Source organism: Lissotriton vulgaris, chromosome 8 (assembly GCF_964263255.1).
Source record: "Lissotriton vulgaris chromosome 8, aLisVul1.2, whole genome shotgun sequence".
In the NCBI taxonomy this organism is placed as follows: domain Eukaryota; kingdom Metazoa; phylum Chordata; class Amphibia; order Caudata; family Salamandridae; genus Lissotriton; species Lissotriton vulgaris.
The window spans coordinates 154,367,862-154,391,160 of NC_141696.1; the positions used below are offsets into that span (position 1 = coordinate 154,367,862).

The window sequence follows — 23,299 nt, forward strand, 5'->3', positions numbered from 1 at the left end:
AAATGTATAAAAGTCACTCAGAAATTTCTGCCTCCATGCAAGCCTGAAATAATTTAAACCTTCAAACACAAGGTGCAACTTTATGCACAGGACAATAAACACAGAAGATCACATGTGAAAGCATTTCATTTCACAGGTGTACAATTTTTGTGCTTTTAGAATACCTCATACCTCTCACCAGCTTTTTAGGGTCCTGTATCCGACTCACAAAATTACCTTGCCTGCGACCTCTCTCTCTACACAAACAACTACTGCACAGGAAGTAGGAAGGCAGAAGGTGGGGCATATTATGCAAATGTGTGCTGTCATTGTGCCTTGCATATTCATGCAGGATTTCTAGATCCTTGCTGGATACAAGAGTGCAGACCTTGTTTCAGATCAACTGTCCCTAGCAGGGAACATCTGAGCACATGCAGTCTTTTGCTCTCTAGCCCCTGGCCTGGGACTCACCCTCACTGGCTGAGGCGTGAATTTCTGCATACCAACGTTGCATAGATGGTACGTTTGTGGTCGGTTTGGGATGGGTGGGAGGTCAAAAGCAGGGAAAAGTATGTCGCCTTCACTTCTAGTCTCCTCTTCTAGGCATACCTGCCGTTCACTCACTCTGTCTTTGTTTCATTCTCTCCTTCCTCAACACCCCTTCTCACTCACTCGCTCTATCACTTGTGCTCTTTCCCCTTGCTCTGCATTTCATAGTGGAAACATCTCTTGAATGGAGCATTAGAAAATGAGGTTACATAAAATTAACAATCTACTTATTGGAAACCAAAAATATCACAAGACTGAATGTAACCCATTTCATTAATAAAAGGGACTTTTTAAGCACCCCCCAAAAAACACATAAAACACCACGAGTGCTAGAAGAATATTACACGAGCTTGAAGACAGAATTGGGCAAATTAATTTGCAGTTGAAACTGAAGTTTGTTACTTATTCAGATATTTTATGCACTGCCAATTTTTAGCTGAGATTCTAAAAGAACTCAGAGACAAAATGGACTTAAAGTTTTGTCAGAAGTGGGATGCGAACCCACGCCTCCAGGAGAGACTGCGGCCTTAACGCAGCGCCTTAGACCACTCGGCCATCCTGACCACATGTTGCTTGATCATCTACAGAGAGGGAAAGATATTGTGAACCAAGAAAAGCACACATCTTAGGTCATGAGGGCTAGAGCAAGAAAAAAACTCACTGCACTTTTCCAAGTAGACAACCATATAAGCCCATGTGAGGGAAATGATCTATTTTTTTCTCTCTCAAGAAAAAAGTAGAGTAAACACACAATTGTCAGAAGTGGGATTTGAACCCACGCCTCCAGAAGAGTCTGCGACCTGAACGCAGTGCCTTAGACCACTCGGCCATCCTGACTTGCATTTGTGGAACCTTCCACAGGCCAGACAGCCATGCAAGTGGGGTAACGAAAAGGCATGCCCTCAATTTATTTATCCTATTATAAGAACTTCCAACAGATCTTTGAACAATCCATAGAGAGCAGTACCTATGAAGAACTCTTTAGACCTTTAAGGCGTACAAAGAGAAAGTGCTATTCACCAGCCACTTGAACGGCCCAAAGCTGCTTTGAAATTGAGTCAACAGCCACCTCTTGGCTAGCTAAAGCAAATTCAACAAGGAATTTCAATGTCACAACATAGGGTGGAATACGCAAATCTAAGCAGCCCCTGATCACAGCCCTGAGGAAATTGCCGTAAGTGTGCTGGAGTCCAACTGTCTACCAGATGCTAGGCATTCTTCCATATTTGCATTGCCTGTCTGGCCAGGGCATACAAGAGCATGACTCTTCCAGATGAGCTCTTACATGGGTCCTATGCTCATATAGTAAGGACTGCACTTTGTCAGCAAGACTTTATACAACCGAAATATATGAGAAACCCCAGCTCTCTTGACTAGATGAGGACGGAATCACATCCCAGGTGAAGACCAACAGATGCAACTTCCATCAGATGTTAACCTGAAAAAGGAGATTACATCTCCAAAAGTCATGTCAGAAGTGGGATTCGAACCCACGCCTCCAGAGGAGACTGCGGCCTAAACACAGCGCCTTAGACCACTCGGCCATCCTGACAGTGCAGAGTCTTAAGAAATGTATAAAAGTCACTCAGAAATTTCTGCCTCCATGCAAGCCTGAAATAATTTAAACCATCAAACACAAGGTGCAACTTTATGCACAGGACAATAAACACAGAAGATCACATGTGAAAGCATTTCATTTCACAGGTGTACATTTTTTATGCTTTTAGAATACCTCATACCTCTCACCAGCTATTTAGGGTCCTGTATCCTACTCACAAAATTACCTTGCATGCGACCTCTCTCTCTACACAAACAACTACTGCACAGGAAGTAGGAAGGCAGAAGGTGGGGCATATTATGCAAATGTATGCTGTCATTGTGCCTTGCAGATTCATGCAGGATTTCTAGATCCTTGCTGGATACAAGAGAGCAGACCTTGTTTCAGATCAACTGTCCCTAGCAGGGAACGTCTGAGCACATGCAGTCTTTTGCTCTCTAGCCCCTGGCCTGGGACTTACCCTCACTGGCTGAGGCGTGAATTTCTGCATACCAACGTTGCATAGATGGTACGTATGTGGTCGGTTTGGGATGGGTGGGAGGTCAAAAGCAGGGAAAAGTATGTCGCCTTCACTTCTAGTCTCCTCTTCTAGGCCTACCTGCCGTTCACTCACTCTGTCTTTGTTTCATTCTCTCCTTCCTCAACACCCCTTCTCACTCACTCGCTCTATCACTTGTGCTCTTTCCCCTTGCTCTGCATTTCATAGTGGAAACATCTCTTGAATGGAGCATTAGAAAATGAGGTTACATAAAATTAACAATCTACTTATTGGAAACCAAAAATATCACAAGTCTGAATGTAACCCATTTCATTAATAAAAGGGACTTTTTAAGCACCCCCCAAAAAACACATAAAACACCACGAGTGCTAGAAGAATATTATACGAGCTTGAAGACAGAATTGGGCAAATTAATTTGCAGTTGAAACTGAAGTTTGTTACTTATTCAGATATTATATGCACTGCCAATTTTTAGCTGAGATTCTAAAAGAACTCAGAGACAAAATGGACTTAAAGGTTTGTCAGAAGTGGGATTCGAACCCACGCCTCCAGGAGAGACTGCGGACTTAACGCAGCGCCTTAGACCTCTCGGCCATCCTGACCACACGTTGCTTGATCATCTACAGAGAGGGAAAGATATTGTGAACCGAAAAAAAGCACACATCTTAGGTCATGAGTGGCTAGAGCAAGAAAAAAACTCACTGCACTTTTCCAAGTAGACAACCATATAAGCCCATGTGAGGGAAATGATCTGATTTTTTCTCTCCCAAGAAAAAAGTAGAGTAAACACACAATTGTCAGAAGTGGGATTTGAACCCACGCCTACAGACGAGACTGCGACCTGAACGCAGTGCCTTAGACCACTCGGCCATCCTGACTTGCATTTATAGAACCTTCCACAGGCCAGACAGCCATGCAAGTGGGGTACCAAAAAGCATGCCCTCAATTTATTTATCCTATTATAAGTACTTCCAACAGATCTTTGAACAATCCATAGAGAGCAGTACCTATGAAGAACTCTTTATGCCTTTAAGGCGTACAAAGAGAAAGTGCTATTAACCAGCCACTTGAACGGCCCAAAGCTGCTTTGAAATTGAGTCAACAGCCACCTCTTGGCTAGCTAAAGCAAATTCAACAAGGAATTTCAATGTCACAACATAGGGTGGAATACGCAAATCTAAGCAGCCCCTGATCACAGCCCTGAGGAAATTGCCGTAAGTGTGCTGGAGTCCAACTGTCTACCAGATGCTAGGCATTCTTCCATATTTGCATGGCCTGTCTGGCCAGGGCATACAAGAGCATGACTCTTCCAGATGAGCTCTTACATGGGTCCTATGCTCATATAGTAAGGACTGCACTTTGTCAGCAAGACTTTATACAACCGAAATATATGAGAAACCCCAGCTCTCTTGACTAGATGAGGACGGAATCACATCCCAGGTGAAGACCAACAGATGCAACTTCCATCAGATGTTAACCTGAAAAAGGAGATTACATCTCCAAAAGTCGTGTCAGAAGTGGGATTTGAACCCACGCCTCCAGAAGAGACTGCGACCTGAACGCAGCGCCTTAGACCACTCGGCCATCCTGACTTGCATTTGTGGAACCTTCCACAGGCCAGACAGCCATGCAAGTGGGGTACCAAAAAGGCATGCCCTCAATTTATTTATCCTATTATAAGTACTTCCAACAGATCTTTGAACAATCCATAGAGAGCAGTACCTATGAAGAAATCTTAAGACCTTTAAGGCGTACAAAGAGAAAGTGCTATTAACCAGCCACTTGAAAGGCCCAAAGCTGCTTTGAAATTGAGTCAACAGCCACCTCTTGGCTAGCTAAAGCAAATTCAACAAGGAATTTCAATGTCACAACATAGGGTGGAATACGCAAATCTAAGCAGCCCCTGATCACAGCCCTGAGGAAATTGCCGTAAGTGTGCTGGAGTCCAACTGTCTACCAGATGCTAGGCATTCTTCCATATTTGCATGGCCTGTCTGGCCAGGGCATACAAGAGCATGACTCTTCCAGATGAGCTCTTACATGGGTCCTATGCTCATATAGTAAGGACTGCACTTTGTCAGCAAGACTTTATACAACCGAAATATATGAGAAACCCCAGCTCTCTTGACTAGATGAGGACGGAATCACATCCCAGGTGAAGACCAACAGATGCAACTTCCATCAGATGTTAACCTGAAAAAGGAGATTACATCTCCAAAAGTCACGTCAGAAGTTGGATTTGAACCCGCGCCTCCAGAGGAGACTGCGGCCTAAACACAGCGCCTTAGACCACTCGGCCATCCTGACAGTGCAGAGTCTTAAGAAATGTATAAAAGTCACTCAGAAATTTCTGCCTCCATGCAAGCCTGAAATAATTTAAACCTTCAAACACAAGGTGCAACTTTATGCACAGGACAATAAACACAGAAGATCACATGTGAAAGCATTTCATTTCACAGGTGTACAATTTTTATGCTTTTAGAATACCTCATACCTCTCACCAGCGTTTTAGGGTCCTGTATCCTACTCACAAAATTACCTTGCCTGCGACCTCTCTCTCTACACAAGCAACTACTGCACAGGAAGTAGGAAGGCAGAAGGTGGGGCATATTATGCAAATGTATGCTGTCATTGTGCCTTGCAGATTCATGCAGGATTTCTAGATCCTTGCTGGATACAAGAGAGCAGACCTTGTTTCAGATCAACTGTCCCTAGCAGGGAACGTCTGAGCACATGCAGTCTTTTGCTCTCTAGCCCCTGGCCTGGGACTCACCCTCACTGGCTGAGGCGTGAATTTCTGCATACCAACGTTGCATAGATGGTACGTTTGTGGTCGGTTTGGGATGGGTGGGAGGTCAAAACCAGGGAAAAGTATGTCGCCTTCACTTCTAGTCTCCTCTTCTAGGCCTACCTGCCGTTCACTCACTCTGTCTTTGTTTCATTCTCTCCTTCCTCAACACCCCTTCTCACTCACTCGCTCTATCACTTGTGCTCTTTCCCCTTGCTCTGCATTGCATAGTGGAAACATCTCTTGAATGGAGCATTAGAAAATGAGGTTACATAAAATTAACAATCTACTTATTGGAAACCAAAAATATCACAAGACTGAATGTAACCCATTTCATTAATAAAAGGGACTTTTTAAGCACCCCCCAAAAAACACATAAAACACCACGAGTGCTAGAAGAATATTACACGAGCTTGAAGACAGAATTGGGCAAATTAATTTGCAGTTGAAACTGAAGTTTGTTACTTATTCAGATATTTTATGCACTGCCATTTTTTAGCTGAGATTCTAAAAGAACTCAGAGACAAAATGGACTTAAAGGTTTGTCAGAAGTGGGATTCGAACCCACGCCTCCAGGAGAGACTGCGGACTTAACGCAGCGCCTTAGACCACTCGGCCATCCTGACCACACGTTGCTTGATCATCTACAGAGAGGGAAAGATATTGTGAACCAAAAAAAGCACACATCCTAGGTCATGAGTGGCTAGAGCAAGAAAAAAACTCACTGCACTTTTCCAAGTAGACAACCATATAAGCCCATGTGAGGGAAATGATCTGATTTTTTCCTCTCCCAAGAAAAAAGTAGAGTAAACACACAATTGTCAGAAGTGGGATTTGAACCCACACCTCCAGAAGAGACTGCGACCTGAACGCAGCGCCTTAGACCACTCGGCCATCCTGACTTGCATTTATAGAATCTTCCACAGGCCAGACAGCCATGCAAGTGGGGTACCGAAAAGGCATGCCCTCAATTTATTTATCCTATTATAAGTACTTCCAACAGATCTTTGAACAATCCATAGAGAGCAGTACCTATGAAGAACTCTTTAGACCTTTAAGGCGTACAAAGAGAAAGTGCTATTAACCAGCCACTTGAACGGCCCAAAGCTGCTTTGAAATTGAGTCAACAGCCACCTCTTGGCTAGCTAAAGCAAATTCAACAAGGAATTTCAATGTCACAACATAGGGTGGAATACGCAAATCTAAGCAGCCCCTGATCACAGCCCTGAGGAAATTGCCGTAAGTGTGCTGGAGTCCAACTGTCTACCAGATGCTAGGCATTCTTCCATATTTGCATGGCCTGTCTGGCCAGGGCATACAAGAGCATGACTCTTCCAGATGAGCTCTTACATGGGTCCTATGCTCATATAGTAAGGACTGCACTTTGTCAGCAAGACTTTATACAACCGAAATGTATGAGAAACCCCAGCTCTCTTGACTAGATGAGGACGGAATCACATCCCAGGTGAAGACCAACAGATGCAACTTCCATCAGATGTTAACCTGAAAAAGGAAATTACATCTCCAAATGTCATGTCAGAAGTGGGATTCGAACCCACGCCTCCAGAGGAGACTGCGGCCTAAACACAGCGCCTTAGACCACTCGGCCATCCTGACAGAGCAGAGTCTTAAGAAATGTATAAAAGTCACTCAGAAATTTCTGCCTCCATGCAAGCCTGAAATAATTTAAACCTTCAAACACAAGGTGCAACTTTATGCACAGGACAATAAACACAGAAGATCACATGTGAAAGCATTTCATTTCACAGGTGTACAATTTTTGTGCTTTTAGAATACCTCATACCTCTCACCAGCTTTTTAGGGTCCTGTATCCGACTCACAAAATTACCTTGCCTGCGACCTCTCTCTCTACACAAACAACTACTGCACAGGAAGTAGGAAGGCAGAAGGTGGGGCATATTATGCAAATGTGTGCTGTCATTGTGCCTTGCATATTCATGCAGGATTTCTAGATCCTTGCTGGATACAAGAGTGCAGACCTTGTTTCAGATCAACTGTCCCTAGCAGGGAACATCTGAGCACATGCAGTCTTTTGCTCTCTAGCCCCTGGCCTGGGACTCACCCTCACTGGCTGAGGCGTGAATTTCTGCATACCAACGTTGCATAGATGGTACGTTTGTGGTCGGTTTGGGATGGGTGGGAGGTCAAAAGCAGGGAAAAGTATGTCGCCTTCACTTCTAGTCTCCTCTTCTAGGCATACCTGCCGTTCACTCACTCTGTCTTTGTTTCATTCTCTCCTTCCTCAACACCCCTTCTCACTCACTCGCTCTATCACTTGTGCTCTTTCCCCTTGCTCTGCATTTCATAGTGGAAACATCTCTTGAATGGAGCATTAGAAAATGAGGTTACATAAAATTAACAATCTACTTATTGGAAACCAAAAATATCACAAGACTGAATGTAACCCATTTCATTAATAAAAGGGACTTTTTAAGCACCCCCCAAAAAACACATAAAACACCACGAGTGCTAGAAGAATATTACACGAGCTTGAAGACAGAATTGGGCAAATTAATTTGCAGTTGAAACTGAAGTTTGTTACTTATTCAGATATTTTATGCACTGCCAATTTTTAGCTGAGATTCTAAAAGAACTCAGAGACAAAATGGACTTAAAGTTTTGTCAGAAGTGGGATGCGAACCCACGCCTCCAGGAGAGACTGCGGCCTTAACGCAGCGCCTTAGACCACTCGGCCATCCTGACCACATGTTGCTTGATCATCTACAGAGAGGGAAAGATATTGTGAACCAAGAAAAGCACACATCTTAGGTCATGAGGGCTAGAGCAAGAAAAAAACTCACTGCACTTTTCCAAGTAGACAACCATATAAGCCCATGTGAGGGAAATGATCTATTTTTTTCTCTCTCAAGAAAAAAGTAGAGTAAACACACAATTGTCAGAAGTGGGATTTGAACCCACGCCTCCAGAAGAGTCTGCGACCTGAACGCAGTGCCTTAGACCACTCGGCCATCCTGACTTGCATTTGTGGAACCTTCCACAGGCCAGACAGCCATGCAAGTGGGGTAACGAAAAGGCATGCCCTCAATTTATTTATCCTATTATAAGAACTTCCAACAGATCTTTGAACAATCCATAGAGAGCAGTACCTATGAAGAACTCTTTAGACCTTTAAGGCGTACAAAGAGAAAGTGCTATTCACCAGCCACTTGAACGGCCCAAAGCTGCTTTGAAATTGAGTCAACAGCCACCTCTTGGCTAGCTAAAGCAAATTCAACAAGGAATTTCAATGTCACAACATAGGGTGGAATACGCAAATCTAAGCAGCCCCTGATCACAGCCCTGAGGAAATTGCCGTAAGTGTGCTGGAGTCCAACTGTCTACCAGATGCTAGGCATTCTTCCATATTTGCATTGCCTGTCTGGCCAGGGCATACAAGAGCATGACTCTTCCAGATGAGCTCTTACATGGGTCCTATGCTCATATAGTAAGGACTGCACTTTGTCAGCAAGACTTTATACAACCGAAATATATGAGAAACCCCAGCTCTCTTGACTAGATGAGGACGGAATCACATCCCAGGTGAAGACCAACAGATGCAACTTCCATCAGATGTTAACCTGAAAAAGGAGATTACATCTCCAAAAGTCATGTCAGAAGTGGGATTCGAACCCACGCCTCCAGAGGAGACTGCGGCCTAAACACAGCGCCTTAGACCACTCGGCCATCCTGACAGTGCAGAGTCTTAAGAAATGTATAAAAGTCACTCAGAAATTTCTGCCTCCATGCAAGCCTGAAATAATTTAAACCATCAAACACAAGGTGCAACTTTATGCACAGGACAATAAACACAGAAGATCACATGTGAAAGCATTTCATTTCACAGGTGTACATTTTTTATGCTTTTAGAATACCTCATACCTCTCACCAGCTATTTAGGGTCCTGTATCCTACTCACAAAATTACCTTGCATGCGACCTCTCTCTCTACACAAACAACTACTGCACAGGAAGTAGGAAGGCAGAAGGTGGGGCATATTATGCAAATGTATGCTGTCATTGTGCCTTGCAGATTCATGCAGGATTTCTAGATCCTTGCTGGATACAAGAGAGCAGACCTTGTTTCAGATCAACTGTCCCTAGCAGGGACCGTCTGAGCACATGCAGTCTTTTGCTCTCTAGCCCCTGGCCTGGGACTTACCCTCACTGGCTGAGGCGTGAATTTCTGCATACCAACGTTGCATAGATGGTACGTATGTGGTCGGTTTGGGATGGGTGGGAGGTCAAAAGCAGGGAAAAGTATGTCGCCTTCACTTCTAGTCTCCTCTTCTAGGCCTACCTGCCGTTCACTCACTCTGTCTTTGTTTCATTCTCTCCTTCCTCAACACCCCTTCTCACTCACTCGCTCTATCACTTGTGCTCTTTCCCCTTGCTCTGCATTTCATAGTGGAAACATCTCTTGAATGGAGCATTAGAAAATGAGGTTACATAAAATTAACAATCTACTTATTGGAAACCAAAAATATCACAAGTCTGAATGTAACCCATTTCATTAATAAAAGGGACTTTTTAAGCACCCCCCAAAAAACACATAAAACACCACGAGTGCTAGAAGAATATTATACGAGCTTGAAGACAGAATTGGGCAAATTAATTTGCAGTTGAAACTGAAGTTTGTTACTTATTCAGATATTATATGCACTGCCAATTTTTAGCTGAGATTCTAAAAGAACTCAGAGACAAAATGGACTTAAAGGTTTGTCAGAAGTGGGATTCGAACCCACGCCTCCAGGAGAGACTGCGGACTTAACGCAGCGCCTTAGACCTCTCGGCCATCCTGACCACACGTTGCTTGATCATCTACAGAGAGGGAAAGATATTGTGAACCGAAAAAAAGCACACATCTTAGGTCATGAGTGGCTAGAGCAAGAAAAAAACTCACTGCACTTTTCCAAGTAGACAACCATATAAGCCCATGTGAGGGAAATGATCTGATTTTTTCTCTCCCAAGAAAAAAGTAGAGTAAACACACAATTGTCAGAAGTGGGATTTGAACCCACGCCTCCAGACGAGACTGCGACCTGAACGCAGTGCCTTAGACCACTCGGCCATCCTGACTTGCATTTATAGAACCTTCCACAGGCCAGACAGCCATGCAAGTGGGGTACCAAAAAGCATGCCCTCAATTTATTTATCCTATTATAAGTACTTCCAACAGATCTTTGAACAATCCATAGAGAGCAGTACCTATGAAGAACTCTTTATGCCTTTAAGGCGTACAAAGAGAAAGTGCTATTAACCAGCCACTTGAACGGCCCAAAGCTGCTTTGAAATTGAGTCAACAGCCACCTCTTGGCTAGCTAAAGCAAATTCAACAAGGAATTTCAATGTCACAACATAGGGTGGAATACGCAAATCTAAGCAGCCCCTGATCACAGCCCTGAGGAAATTGCCGTAAGTGTGCTGGAGTCCAACTGTCTACCAGATGCTAGGCATTCTTCCATATTTGCATGGCCTGTCTGGCCAGGGCATACAAGAGCATGACTCTTCCAGATGAGCTCTTACATGGGTCCTATGCTCATATAGTAAGGACTGCACTTTGTCAGCAAGACTTTATACAACCGAAATATATGAGAAACCCCAGCTCTCTTGACTAGATGAGGACGGAATCACATCCCAGGTGAAGACCAACAGATGCAACTTCCATCAGATGTTAACCTGAAAAAGGAGATTACATCTCCAAAAGTCGTGTCAGAAGTGGGATTTGAACCCACGCCTCCAGAAGAGACTGCGACCTGAACGCAGCGCCTTAGACCACTCGGCCATCCTGACTTGCATTTGTGGAACCTTCCACAGGCCAGACAGCCATGCAAGTGGGGTACCAAAAAGGCATGCCCTCAATTTATTTATCCTATTATAAGTACTTCCAACAGATCTTTGAACAATCCATAGAGAGCAGTACCTATGAAGAAATCTTAAGACCTTTAAGGCGTACAAAGAGAAAGTGCTATTAACCAGCCACTTGAAAGGCCCAAAGCTGCTTTGAAATTGAGTCAACAGCCACCTCTTGGCTAGCTAAAGCAAATTCAACAAGGAATTTCAATGTCACAACATAGGGTGGAATACGCAAATCTAAGCAGCCCCTGATCACAGCCCTGAGGAAATTGCCGTAAGTGTGCTGGAGTCCAACTGTCTACCAGATGCTAGGCATTCTTCCATATTTGCATGGCCTGTCTGGCCAGGGCATACAAGAGCATGACTCTTCCAGATGAGCTCTTACATGGGTCCTATGCTCATATAGTAAGGACTGCACTTTGTCAGCAAGACTTTATACAACCGAAATATATGAGAAACCCCAGCTCTCTTGACTAGATGAGGACGGAATCACATCCCAGGTGAAGACCAACAGATGCAACTTCCATCAGATGTTAACCTGAAAAAGGAGATTACATCTCCAAAAGTCACGTCAGAAGTTGGATTTGAACCCGCGCCTCCAGAGGAGACTGCGGCCTAAACACAGCGCCTTAGACCACTCGGCCATCCTGACAGTGCAGAGTCTTAAGAAATGTATAAAAGTCACTCAGAAATTTCTGCCTCCATGCAAGCCTGAAATAATTTAAACCTTCAAACACAAGGTGCAACTTTATGCACAGGACAATAAACACAGAAGATCACATGTGAAAGCATTTCATTTCACAGGTGTACAATTTTTATGCTTTTAGAATACCTCATACCTCTCACCAGCGTTTTAGGGTCCTGTATCCTACTCACAAAATTACCTTGCCTGCGACCTCTCTCTCTACACAAGCAACTACTGCACAGGAAGTAGGAAGGCAGAAGGTGGGGCATATTATGCAAATGTATGCTGTCATTGTGCCTTGCAGATTCATGCAGGATTTCTAGATCCTTGCTGGATACAAGAGAGCAGACCTTGTTTCAGATCAACTGTCCCTAGCAGGGAACGTCTGAGCACATGCAGTCTTTTGCTCTCTAGCCCCTGGCCTGGGACTCACCCTCACTGGCTGAGGCGTGAATTTCTGCATACCAACGTTGCATAGATGGTACGTTTGTGGTCGGTTTGGGATGGGTGGGAGGTCAAAACCAGGGAAAAGTATGTCGCCTTCACTTCTAGTCTCCTCTTCTAGGCCTACCTGCCGTTCACTCACTCTGTCTTTGTTTCATTCTCTCCTTCCTCAACACCCCTTCTCACTCACTCGCTCTATCACTTGTGCTCTTTCCCCTTGCTCTGCATTGCATAGTGGAAACATCTCTTGAATGGAGCATTAGAAAATGAGGTTACATAAAATTAACAATCTACTTATTGGAAACCAAAAATATCACAAGACTGAATGTAACCCATTTCATTAATAAAAGGGACTTTTTAAGCACCCCCCAAAAAACACATAAAACACCACGAGTGCTAGAAGAATATTACACGAGCTTGAAGACAGAATTGGGCAAATTAATTTGCAGTTGAAACTGAAGTTTGTTACTTATTCAGATATTTTATGCACTGCCATTTTTTAGCTGAGATTCTAAAAGAACTCAGAGACAAAATGGACTTAAAGGTTTGTCAGAAGTGGGATTCGAACCCACGCCTCCAGGAGAGACTGCGGACTTAACGCAGCGCCTTAGACCACTCGGCCATCCTGACCACACGTTGCTTGATCATCTACAGAGAGGGAAAGATATTGTGAACCAAAAAAAGCACACATCCTAGGTCATGAGTGGCTAGAGCAAGAAAAAAACTCACTGCACTTTTCCAAGTAGACAACCATATAAGCCCATGTGAGGGAAATGATCTGATTTTTTCCTCTCCCAAGAAAAAAGTAGAGTAAACACACAATTGTCAGAAGTGGGATTTGAACCCACACCTCCAGAAGAGACTGCGACCTGAACGCAGCGCCTTAGACCACTCGGCCATCCTGACTTGCATTTATAGAATCTTCCACAGGCCAGACAGCCATGCAAGTGGGGTACCGAAAAGGCATGCCCTCAATTTATTTATCCTATTATAAGTACTTCCAACAGATCTTTGAACAATCCATAGAGAGCAGTACCTATGAAGAACTCTTTAGACCTTTAAGGCGTACAAAGAGAAAGTGCTATTAACCAGCCACTTGAACGGCCCAAAGCTGCTTTGAAATTGAGTCAACAGCCACCTCTTGGCTAGCTAAAGCAAATTCAACAAGGAATTTCAATGTCACAACATAGGGTGGAATACGCAAATCTAAGCAGCCCCTGATCACAGCCCTGAGGAAATTGCCGTAAGTGTGCTGGAGTCCAACTGTCTACCAGATGCTAGGCATTCTTCCATATTTGCATTGCCTGTCTGGCCAGGGCATACAAGAGCATGACTCTTCCAGATGAGCTCTTACATGGGTCCTATGCTCATATAGTAAGGACTGCACTTTGTCAGCAAGACTTTATACAACCGAAATATATGAGAAACCCCAGCTCTCTTGACTAGATGAGGACGGAATCACATCCCAGGTGAAGACCAACAGATGCAACTTCCATCAGATGTTAACCTGAAAAAGGAGATTACATCTCCAAAAGTCATGTCAGAAGTGGGATTCGAACCCACGCCTCCAGAGGAGACTGCGGCCTAAACACAGCGCCTTAGACCACTCGGCCATCCTGACAGTGCAGAGTCTTAAGAAATGTATAAAAGTCACTCAGAAATTTCTGCCTCCATGCAAGCCTGAAATAATTTAAACCTTAAAACACAAGGTGCAACTTTATGCACAGGACAATAAACACAGAAGATCACATGTGAAAGCATTTCATTTCACAGGTGTACAATTTTTATGCTTTTAGAATACCTCATACCTCTCACCAGCTATTTAGGGTCCTGTATCCTACTCACAAAATTACCTTGCATGCGACCTCTCTCTCTACACAAACAACTACTGCACAGGAAGTAGGAAGGCAGAAGGTGGGGCATATTATGCAAATGTATGCTGTCATTGTGCCTTGCAGATTCATGCAGGATTTCTAGATCCTTGCTGGATACAAGAGAGCAGACCTTGTTTCAGATCAACTGTCCCTAGCAGGGAACGTCTGAGCACATGCAGTCTTTTGCTCTCTAGCCCCTGGCCTGGGACTTACCCTCACTGGCTGAGGCGTGAATTTCTGCATACCAACGTTGCATAGATGGTACGTATGTGGTCGGTTTGGGATGGGTGGGAGGTCAAAAGCAGGGAAAAGTATGTCGCCTTCACTTCTAGTCTCCTCTTCTAGGCCTACCTGCCGTTCACTCACTCTGTCTTTGTTTCATTCTCTCCTTCCTCAACACCCCTTCTCACTCACTCGCTCTATCACTTGTGCTCTTTCCCCTTGCTCTGCATTTCATAGTGGAAACATCTCTTGAATGGAGCATTAGAAAATGAGGTTACATAAAATTAACAATCTACTTATTGGAAACCAAAAATATCACAAGTCTGAATGTAACCCATTTCATTAATAAAAGGGACTTTTTAAGCACCCCCCAAAAAACACATAAAACACCACGAGTGCTAGAAGAATATTATACGAGCTTGAAGACAGAATTGGGCAAATTAATTTGCAGTTGAAACTGAAGTTTGTTACTTATTCAGATATTATATGCACTGCCAATTTTTAGCTGAGATTCTAAAAGAACTCAGAGACAAAATGGACTTAAAGGTTTGTCAGAAGTGGGATTCGAACCCACGCCTCCAGGAGAGACTGCGGACTTAACGCAGCGCCTTAGACCACTCGGCCATCCTGACCACACGTTGCTTGATCATCTACAGAGAGGGAAAGATATTGTGAACCAAAAAAAGCACACATCCTAGGTCATGAGTGGCTAGAGCAAGAAAAAAACTCACTGCACTTTTCCAAGTAGACAACCATATAAGCCCATGTGAGGGAAATGATCTGATTTTTTCCTCTCCCAAGAAAAAAGTAGAGTAAACACACAATTGTCAGAAGTGGGATTTGAACCCACACCTCCAGAAGAGACTGCGACCTGAACGCAGCGCCTTAGACCACTCGGCCATCCTGACTTGCATTTATAGAACCTTCCACAGGCCAGACAGCCATGCAAGTGGGGTACCGAAAAAGCATGCCCTCAATTTATTTATCCTATTATAAGTACTTCCAACAGATCTTTGAACAATCCATAGAGAGCAGTACCTATGAAGAACTCTTTATGCCTTTAAGGCGTACAAAGAGAAAGTGCTATTAACCAGCCACTTGAACGGCCCAAAGCTGCTTTGAAATTGAGTCAACAGCCACCTCTTGGCTAGCTAAAGCAAATTCAACAAGGAATTTCAATGTCACAACATAGGGTGGAATACGCAAATCTAAGCAGCCCCTGATCACAGCCCTGAGGAAATTGCCGTAAGTGTGCTGGAGTCCAACTGTCTACCAGATGCTAGGCATTCTTCCATATTTGCATGGCCTGTCTGGCCAGGGCATACAAGAGCATGACTCTTCCAGATGACCTCTTACATGGGTCCTATGCTCATATAGTAAGGACTGCACTTTGTCAGCAAGACTTTATACAACCGAAATATATGAGAAACCCCAGCTCTCTTGACTAGATGAGGACGGAATCACATCCCAGGTGAAGACCAACAGATGCAACTTCCATCAGATGTTAACCTGAAAAAGGAGATTACATCTCCAAAAGTCATGTCAGAAGTGGGATTCGAACCCACGCCTCCAGAGGAGACTGCGGCCTAAACACAGCGCCTTAGACCACTCGGGCATCCTGACAGAGTAGAGTCTTAAGAAATGTATAAAAGTCACTCAGAAATTTCTGCCTCCATGCAAGCCTGAAATAATTTAAACCTTCAAACACAAGGTGCAACTTTATGCACAGGACAATAAACACAGAAGATCACATGTGAAAGCATTTCATTTCACAGGTGTACAATTTTTATGCTTTTAGAATACCTCATACCTCTCACCAGCTTTTTAGGGTCCTGTATCCGACTCACAAAATTACCTTGCCTGCGACCTCTCTCTCTACACAAACAACTACTGCACAGGAAGTAGGAAGGCAGAAGGTGGGGCATATTATGCAAATGTGTGCTGTCATTGTGCCTTGCAGATTCATGCAGGATTTCTAGATCCTTGCTGGATACAAGAGTGCAGACCTTGTTTCAGATCAACTGTCCCTAGCAGGGAACGTCTGAGCACATGCAGTCTTTTGCTCTCTAGCCCCTGGCCTGGGACTCACCCTCACTGGCTGAGGCGTGAATTTCTGCATACCAACGTTGCACAGATGGTACGTTTGTGGTCGGTTTGGGATGGGTGGGAGGTCAAAAGCAGGGAAAAGTATGTCGCCTTCACTTCTAGTCTCCTCTTCTAGGCCTACCTGCCGTTCACTCACTCTGTCTTTGTTTCATTCTCTCCATCCTCAACACCCCTTCTCACTCACTCGCTCTATCACTTGTGCTCTTTCCCCTTGCTCTGCATTTCATAGTGGAAACATCTCTTGAATGGAGCATTAGAAAATGAGGTTACATAAAATTAACAATCTACTTATTGGAAACCAAAAATATCACAAGACTGAATGTAACCCATTTCATTAATAAAAGGGACTTTTTAAGCACCCCCCAAAAAACACATAAAACACCACAAGTGCTAGAAGAATATTACACGAGCTTGAAGACAGAATTGGGCAAATTAATTTGCAGTTGAAACTGAAGTTTGTTACTTATTCAGATATTTTATGCACTGCCAATTTTTAGCTGAGATTCTAAAAGAACTCAGAGACAAAATGGACTTAAAGTTTTGTCAGAAGTGGGATTCGAACCCACGCCTCCAGGAGAGACTGCGGCCTTAACGCAGCGCCTTAGACCACTCGGCCATCCTGACCACATGTTGCTTAATCATCTACAGAGAGGGAAAGATATTGTGAACCAAGAAAAGCACACATCTTAGGTCATGAGGGCTAGAGCAAGAAAAAAACTCACTGCACTTTTCCAAGTAGACAACCATATAAGCCCATGTGAGGGAAATGATCTATTTTTTTCTCTCTCAAGAAAAAAGTAGAGTAAACACACAATTGTCAGAAGTGGGATTTGAACCCACGCCTCCAGAAGAGACTGCGACCTGAACGCAGTGCCTTAGACCACTCGGCCATCCTGACTTGCATTTGTGGAACCTTCCACAGGCCAGACAGCCATGCAAGTGGGGTACCGAAAAGGCATGCCCTCAATTTATTTATCCTATTATAAGAACTTCCAACAGATCTTTGAACAATCCATAGAGAGCAGTACCTATGAAGAACTCTTTAGACCTTTAAGGCGTACAAAGAGAAAGTGCTATTCACCAGCCACTTGAACGGCCCAAAGCTGCTTTGAAATTGAGTCAACAGCCACCTCTTGGCTAGCTAAAGCAAATTCAACAAGGAATTTCAATGTCACAACATAGGGTGGAATACGCAAATCTAAGCAGCCCCTGATCACAGCCCTGAGGAAATTGCCGTAAGTGTGCTGGAGTCCAACTGTCTACCAGATGCTAGGCATTCTTCCATATTTGCATTGCCTGTCTGGCCAGGGCATACAAGAGCATGACTCTTCCAGATGAGCTCTTACATGGGTCCTATGCTCATATAGTAAGGACTGCACTTTGTCAGCAAGACTTTCTACAAGCGAAATATATGAGAAACCCCAGCTCTCTTGACTAGATGAGGACGGAATCACATCCCAGGTGAAGACCAACAGATGCAACTTCCATCAGATGTTAACCTGAAAAAGGAGATTACATCTCCAAAAGTCATGTCAGAAGTGGGATTCGAACCCACGCCTCCAGAGGAGACTGCAGCCTAAACACAGCGCCTTAGACCACTCGGCCATCCTGACAGCGCAGAGTCTTAAGAAATGTATAAAAGTCACTCAGAAATTTCTGCCTCCATGCAAGCCTGAAATAATTTAAACCTTAAAACACAAGGTGCAACTTTATGCACAGGACAATAAACACAGAAGATCACATGTGAAAGCATTTCATTTCACAGGTGTACAATTTTTATGCTTTTAGAATACCTCATACCTCTCACCAGCTATTTAGGGTCCTGTATCCTACTCACAAAATTACCTTGCATGCGACCTCTCTCTCTACACAAACAACTACTGCACAGGAAGTAGGAAGGCAGAAGGTGGGGCATATTATGCAAATGTATGCTGTCATTGTGCCTTGCAGATTCATGCAGGATTTCTAGATCCTTGCTGGATACAAGAGAGCAGACCTTGTTTCAGATCAACTGTCCCTAGCAGGGAACGTCTGAGCACATGCAGTCTTTTGCTCTCTAGCCCCTGGCCTGGGACTTACCCTCACTGGCTGAGGCGTGAATTTCTGCATACCAACGTTGCATAGATGGTACATATGTGGTCGGTTTGGGATGGGTGGGAGGTCAAAAGCAGGGAAAAGTATGTCGCCTTCACTTCTAGTCTCCTCTTCTAGGCCTACCTGCCGTTCACTCACTCTGTCTTTGTTTCATTCTCTCCTTCCTTAACACCCCTTCTCACTCACTCGCACTATCACTTGTGCTCTTTCCCCTTGCTCTGCATTTCATAGTGGAAACATCTCTTGAGTGGAGCATTAGAAAATGAGGTTACATAAAATTAACAATCTACTTATTGGAAACCAAAAATATCACAAGTCTGAATGTAACCCATTTCATTAATAAAAGGGACTTTTTAAGCACCCCCCAAAAAACACATAAAACAGCACGAGTGCTAGAAGAATATTATACGAGCTTGAAGACAGAATTGGGCAAATTAATTTGCAGTTGAAACTGAAGTTTGTTACTTATTCAGATATTATATGCACTGACAATTTTTAGCTGAGATTCTAAAAGAACTCAGAGACAAAATGGACTTAAAGTTTTGTCAGAAGTGGGATTCGAACCCACGTCTCCAGGAGAGACTGCGGCCTTAACGCAGCGCCTTAGACCACTCGGCCATCCTGACCATATGTTGCTTGATCATCTACAGAGAGGGAAAGATATTGTGAACCAAAAAAAGCACACATCTTAGGTCATGAGTGGCTAGAGCAAGAAAAAAACTCACTGCACTTTTCCAAGTAGACAACCATATAAGCCCATGTGAAGGAAATGATCTGATTTTTTCTGTCTCAAGAAAAAAGTAGAGTAAACACACAATTGTCAGAAGTGGGATTTGAACCCACACCCCCAGAAGAGACTGCGACCTGAACGCAGCGCCTTAGACCACTCGGCCATCCTGACTTGCATTTATAGAACCTTCCACAGGCCAGACAGCCATGCAAGTGGGGTACCGAAAAAGCATGCCCTCAATTTATTTATCCTATTATAAGTACTTCCAACAGATCTTTGAACAATCCATAGAGAGCAGTACCTATGAAGAACTCTTTATGCCTTTAAGGCGTACAAAGAGAAAGTGCTATTAACCAGCCACTTGAACGGCCCAAAGCTGCTTTGAAATTGAGTCAACAGCCACCTCTTGGCTAGCTAAAGCAAATTCAACAAGGAATTTCAATGTCACAACATAGGGTGGAATACGCAAATCTAAGCAGCCCCTGATCACAGCCCTGAGGAAATTGCCGTAAGTGTGCTGGAGTCCAACTGTCTACCAGATGCTAGGCATTCTTCCATATTTGCATGGCCTGTCTGGCCAGGGCATACAAGAGCATGACTCTTCCAGATGACCTCTTACATGGGTCCTATGCTCATATAGTAAGGACTGCACTTTGTCAGCAAGACTTTATACAACCGAAATATATGAGAAACCCCAGCTCTCTTGACTAGATGAGGACGGAATCACATCCCAGGTGAAGACCAACAGATGCAACTTCCATCAGATGTTAACCTGAAAAAGGAGATTACATCTCCAAAAGTCATGTCAGAAGTGGGATTCGAACCCACGCCTCCAGAGGAGCATGCGGCCTAAACACAGCGCCTTAGACCACTCGGCCATCCTGACAGTGCAGAGTCTTAAGAAATGTATAAAAGTCACTCAGAAATTTCTGCCTCCATGCAAGCCTGAAATAATTTAAACCTTCAAACACAAGGTGCAACTTTATGCACAGGACAATAAACACAGAAGATCACATGTGAAAGCATTTCATTTCACAGGTGTACAATTTTTATGCTTTTAGAATACCTCATACCTCTCACCAGCTTTTTAGGGTCCTGTATCCGACTCAGAATATTACCTTGCCTGCGGCCTCTCTCTCTACACAAACAACTACTGCACAGGAAGTAGGAAGGCAGAAGGTGGGGCATATTATGCAAATGTGTGCTGTCATTGTGCCTTGCAGATTCATGCAGGATTTCTAGATCCTTGCTGGATACAAGAGTGCAGACCTTGTTTCAGATCAACTGTCCCTAGCAGGGAACGTCTGAGCACATGCAGTCTTTTGCTCTCTAGCCCCTGGCCTGGGACTCACACTCACTAGCTGAGGCGTGAATTTCTGCATACCAACGTTGCACAGATGGCACGTTTGTGGTCGGTTTGGGATGGGTGGGAGGTCAAAAGCAGGGAAAAGTATGTCGCCTTCACTTCTAGTCTCCTCTTCTAGGCCTACCTGCCGTTCACTCACTCTGTCTTTGTTTCATTCTCTCCTTCCTCAACACCCCTTCTCACTCACTCGCTCTATCACTTGTGCTCTTTCCCCTTGCTCTGCATTTCATAGTGGAAACATCTCTTGAATGGAGCATTAGAAAATGAGGTTACATAAAATTAACAATCTACTTATTCGAAACCAAAAATATCACAAGACTGAATGTAACCCATTTCATTAATAAAAGGGACTTTTTAAGCACCCCCCAAAAAACACATAAAACACCACGAGTGCTAGAAGAATATTACACGAGCTTGAAGACAGAATTGGGCAAATTAATTTGCAGTTGAAACTGAAGTTTGTTACTTATTCAGATATTTTATGCACTGCCAATTTTTAGCTGAGATTCTAAAAGAACTCAGAGACAAAATGGACTTAAAGTTTTGTCAGAAGTGGGATTCGAACCCACGCCTCCAGGAGAGACTGCGGCCTTAACCCAGCGCCTTAGACCACTCGGCCATCCTGACCACATGTTGTTTGATCATCTACAGAGAGGGAAAGATATTGTGAACCAAGAAAAGCACCCATCTTAGGTCATGAGGGCTAGAGCAAGAAAAAAACTCACTGCACTTTTACAAGTAGACAACCATATAAGCCCATGTGAGGGAAATGATCTATTTTTTTCTCTCTCAAGAAAAAAGTACAGTAAACACACAATTGGCAGAAGTGGGATTTGAACCCACGCCTCCAGAAGAGTCTGCGACCTGAACGCAGTGCCTTAGACCACTCGGCCATCCTGACTTGCATTTGTGGAACCTTCCACAGGCCAGACAGCCATGCAAGTGGGGTACCGAAAAGGCATGCCCTCAATTTATTTATCCTATTATAAGAACTTCCAACAGATCTTTGAACAATCCATAGAGAGCAGTACCTATGAAGAACTCTTTAGACCTTTAAGGCGTACAAAGAGAAAGTGCTATTCACCAGCCACTTGAACGGCCCAAAGCTGCTTTGAAATTGAGTCAACAGCCACCTCTTGGCTAGCTAAAGCAAATTCAACAAGGAATTTCAATGTCACAACATAGGGTGGAATACGCAAATCTAAGCACCCCCTGATCACAGTCCTGAGGAAATTGCCGTAAGTGTGCTGGAGTCCAACTGTCTACCAGATGCTAGGCATTCTTCCATATTTGCATTGCCTGTCTGGCCAGGGCATACAAGAGCATGACTCTTCCAGATGAGCTCTTACATGGGTCCTATGCTCATATAGTAAGGACTGCACTTTGTCAGCAAGACTTTATACAACCGAAATATATGAGAAACCCCAGCTCTCTTGACTAGATGAGGACGGAATCACATCCCAGGTGAAGACCAACAGATGCAACTTCCATCAGATGTTAACCTGAAAAAGGAGATTACATCTCCAAAAGTCATGTCAGAAGTGGGATACGAACCCACGCCTCCAGAGGAGACTGCGGCCTAAACACAGCGCCTTAGACCACTCGGCCATCCTGACAGTGCAGAGTCTTAAGAAATGTATAAAAGTCACTCAGAAATTTCTGCCTCCATGCAAGCCTGAAATAATTTAAACCTTCAAACACAAGGTGCAACTTTATGCACAGGACAATAAACACAGAAGATCACATGTGAAAGCATTTCATTTCACAGGTGTACAATTTTTATGCTTTTAGAATACCTCATACCTCTCACCAGCTATTTAGGGTCCTGTATCCTACTCACAAAATTACCTTGCATGCGACCTCTCTCTCTACACAAACAACTACTGCACAGGAAGTAGGAAGGCAGAAGGTGGGGCATATTATGCAAATGTATGCTGTCATTGTGCCTTGCAGATTCATGCAGGATTTCTAGATCCTTGCTGGATACAAGAGAGCAGACCTTGTTTCAGATCAACTGTCCCTAGCAGGGAACGTCTGAGCACATGCAGTCTTTTGCTCTCTAGCCCCTGGCCTGGGACTTACCCTCACTGGCTGAGGCGTGAATTTCTGCATACCAACGTTGCATAGATGGTACGTATGTGGTCGGTTTGGGATGGGTGGGAGGTCAAAAGCAGGGAAAAGTATGTCGCCTTCACTTCTAGTCTCCTCTTCTAGGCCTACCTGCTGTTCACTCACTCTGTCTTTGTTTCATTCTCTCCTTCCTCAACACCCCTTCTCACTCACTCGCTCTATCACTTGTGCTCTTTCCCCTTGCTCTGCATTTCATAGTGGAAACATCTCTTGAATGGAGCATTAGAAAATGAGGTTACATAAAATTAACAATCTACTTATTGGAAACCAAAAATATCACAAGTCTGAATGTAACCCATTTCATTAATAAAAGGGACTTTTTAAGCACCCCCCAAAAAACACATAAAACACCACGAGTGCTAGAAGAATATTATACGAGCTTGAAGACAGAATTGGGCAAAT

At 43.9% G+C, this 23,299-nt stretch overlaps 23 non-coding genes across 23 annotated transcripts; all 23 read right to left on the reverse strand.

The window, feature by feature from the left end:
- Positions 1-1,282: 1,282 nt before the first annotated feature.
- Positions 1,283-1,365, reverse strand: TRNAL-CAG (transfer RNA leucine (anticodon CAG)). The gene has a single exon. It is a non-coding gene; the product is annotated as a tRNA-Leu (tRNA).
- A 632-nt stretch (positions 1,366-1,997) lies between these two features.
- TRNAL-UAG (transfer RNA leucine (anticodon UAG)) lies at positions 1,998-2,080 on the reverse strand. The gene has a single exon. It is a non-coding gene; the product is annotated as a tRNA-Leu (tRNA).
- Positions 2,081-4,094: 2,014 nt separating this feature from the next.
- On the reverse strand, positions 4,095-4,177 carry TRNAL-CAG (transfer RNA leucine (anticodon CAG)). The gene has a single exon. It is a non-coding gene; the product is annotated as a tRNA-Leu (tRNA).
- Positions 4,178-5,916: 1,739 nt separating this feature from the next.
- TRNAL-AAG (transfer RNA leucine (anticodon AAG)) lies at positions 5,917-5,999 on the reverse strand. The gene has a single exon. It is a non-coding gene; the product is annotated as a tRNA-Leu (tRNA).
- A 193-nt stretch (positions 6,000-6,192) lies between these two features.
- On the reverse strand, positions 6,193-6,275 carry TRNAL-CAG (transfer RNA leucine (anticodon CAG)). The gene has a single exon. It is a non-coding gene; the product is annotated as a tRNA-Leu (tRNA).
- A 632-nt stretch (positions 6,276-6,907) lies between these two features.
- Positions 6,908-6,990, reverse strand: TRNAL-UAG (transfer RNA leucine (anticodon UAG)). The gene has a single exon. It is a non-coding gene; the product is annotated as a tRNA-Leu (tRNA).
- A 1,298-nt stretch (positions 6,991-8,288) lies between these two features.
- TRNAL-CAG (transfer RNA leucine (anticodon CAG)) lies at positions 8,289-8,371 on the reverse strand. Its single transcript has one exon. It is a non-coding gene; the product is annotated as a tRNA-Leu (tRNA).
- A 632-nt stretch (positions 8,372-9,003) lies between these two features.
- Positions 9,004-9,086, reverse strand: TRNAL-UAG (transfer RNA leucine (anticodon UAG)). Its single transcript has one exon. It is a non-coding gene; the product is annotated as a tRNA-Leu (tRNA).
- A 1,300-nt stretch (positions 9,087-10,386) lies between these two features.
- Positions 10,387-10,469, reverse strand: TRNAL-CAG (transfer RNA leucine (anticodon CAG)). Its single transcript has one exon. It is a non-coding gene; the product is annotated as a tRNA-Leu (tRNA).
- Positions 10,470-11,100: 631 nt separating this feature from the next.
- TRNAL-CAG (transfer RNA leucine (anticodon CAG)) lies at positions 11,101-11,183 on the reverse strand. The gene has a single exon. It is a non-coding gene; the product is annotated as a tRNA-Leu (tRNA).
- Positions 11,184-12,922: 1,739 nt separating this feature from the next.
- Positions 12,923-13,005, reverse strand: TRNAL-AAG (transfer RNA leucine (anticodon AAG)). The gene has a single exon. It is a non-coding gene; the product is annotated as a tRNA-Leu (tRNA).
- Positions 13,006-13,198: 193 nt separating this feature from the next.
- TRNAL-CAG (transfer RNA leucine (anticodon CAG)) lies at positions 13,199-13,281 on the reverse strand. The gene has a single exon. It is a non-coding gene; the product is annotated as a tRNA-Leu (tRNA).
- Positions 13,282-13,913: 632 nt separating this feature from the next.
- Positions 13,914-13,996, reverse strand: TRNAL-UAG (transfer RNA leucine (anticodon UAG)). Its single transcript has one exon. It is a non-coding gene; the product is annotated as a tRNA-Leu (tRNA).
- Positions 13,997-15,020: 1,024 nt separating this feature from the next.
- TRNAL-AAG (transfer RNA leucine (anticodon AAG)) lies at positions 15,021-15,103 on the reverse strand. The gene has a single exon. It is a non-coding gene; the product is annotated as a tRNA-Leu (tRNA).
- A 193-nt stretch (positions 15,104-15,296) lies between these two features.
- Positions 15,297-15,379, reverse strand: TRNAL-CAG (transfer RNA leucine (anticodon CAG)). Its single transcript has one exon. It is a non-coding gene; the product is annotated as a tRNA-Leu (tRNA).
- A 1,739-nt stretch (positions 15,380-17,118) lies between these two features.
- Positions 17,119-17,201, reverse strand: TRNAL-AAG (transfer RNA leucine (anticodon AAG)). The gene has a single exon. It is a non-coding gene; the product is annotated as a tRNA-Leu (tRNA).
- A 191-nt stretch (positions 17,202-17,392) lies between these two features.
- TRNAL-CAG (transfer RNA leucine (anticodon CAG)) lies at positions 17,393-17,475 on the reverse strand. The gene has a single exon. It is a non-coding gene; the product is annotated as a tRNA-Leu (tRNA).
- Positions 17,476-18,107: 632 nt separating this feature from the next.
- Positions 18,108-18,190, reverse strand: TRNAL-UAG (transfer RNA leucine (anticodon UAG)). The gene has a single exon. It is a non-coding gene; the product is annotated as a tRNA-Leu (tRNA).
- Positions 18,191-19,214: 1,024 nt separating this feature from the next.
- TRNAL-AAG (transfer RNA leucine (anticodon AAG)) lies at positions 19,215-19,297 on the reverse strand. Its single transcript has one exon. It is a non-coding gene; the product is annotated as a tRNA-Leu (tRNA).
- A 192-nt stretch (positions 19,298-19,489) lies between these two features.
- TRNAL-CAG (transfer RNA leucine (anticodon CAG)) lies at positions 19,490-19,572 on the reverse strand. The gene has a single exon. It is a non-coding gene; the product is annotated as a tRNA-Leu (tRNA).
- Positions 19,573-20,204: 632 nt separating this feature from the next.
- TRNAL-UAG (transfer RNA leucine (anticodon UAG)) lies at positions 20,205-20,287 on the reverse strand. Its single transcript has one exon. It is a non-coding gene; the product is annotated as a tRNA-Leu (tRNA).
- A 1,024-nt stretch (positions 20,288-21,311) lies between these two features.
- TRNAL-AAG (transfer RNA leucine (anticodon AAG)) lies at positions 21,312-21,394 on the reverse strand. Its single transcript has one exon. It is a non-coding gene; the product is annotated as a tRNA-Leu (tRNA).
- A 906-nt stretch (positions 21,395-22,300) lies between these two features.
- Positions 22,301-22,383, reverse strand: TRNAL-UAG (transfer RNA leucine (anticodon UAG)). Its single transcript has one exon. It is a non-coding gene; the product is annotated as a tRNA-Leu (tRNA).
- Positions 22,384-23,299: the final 916 nt, after the last annotated feature.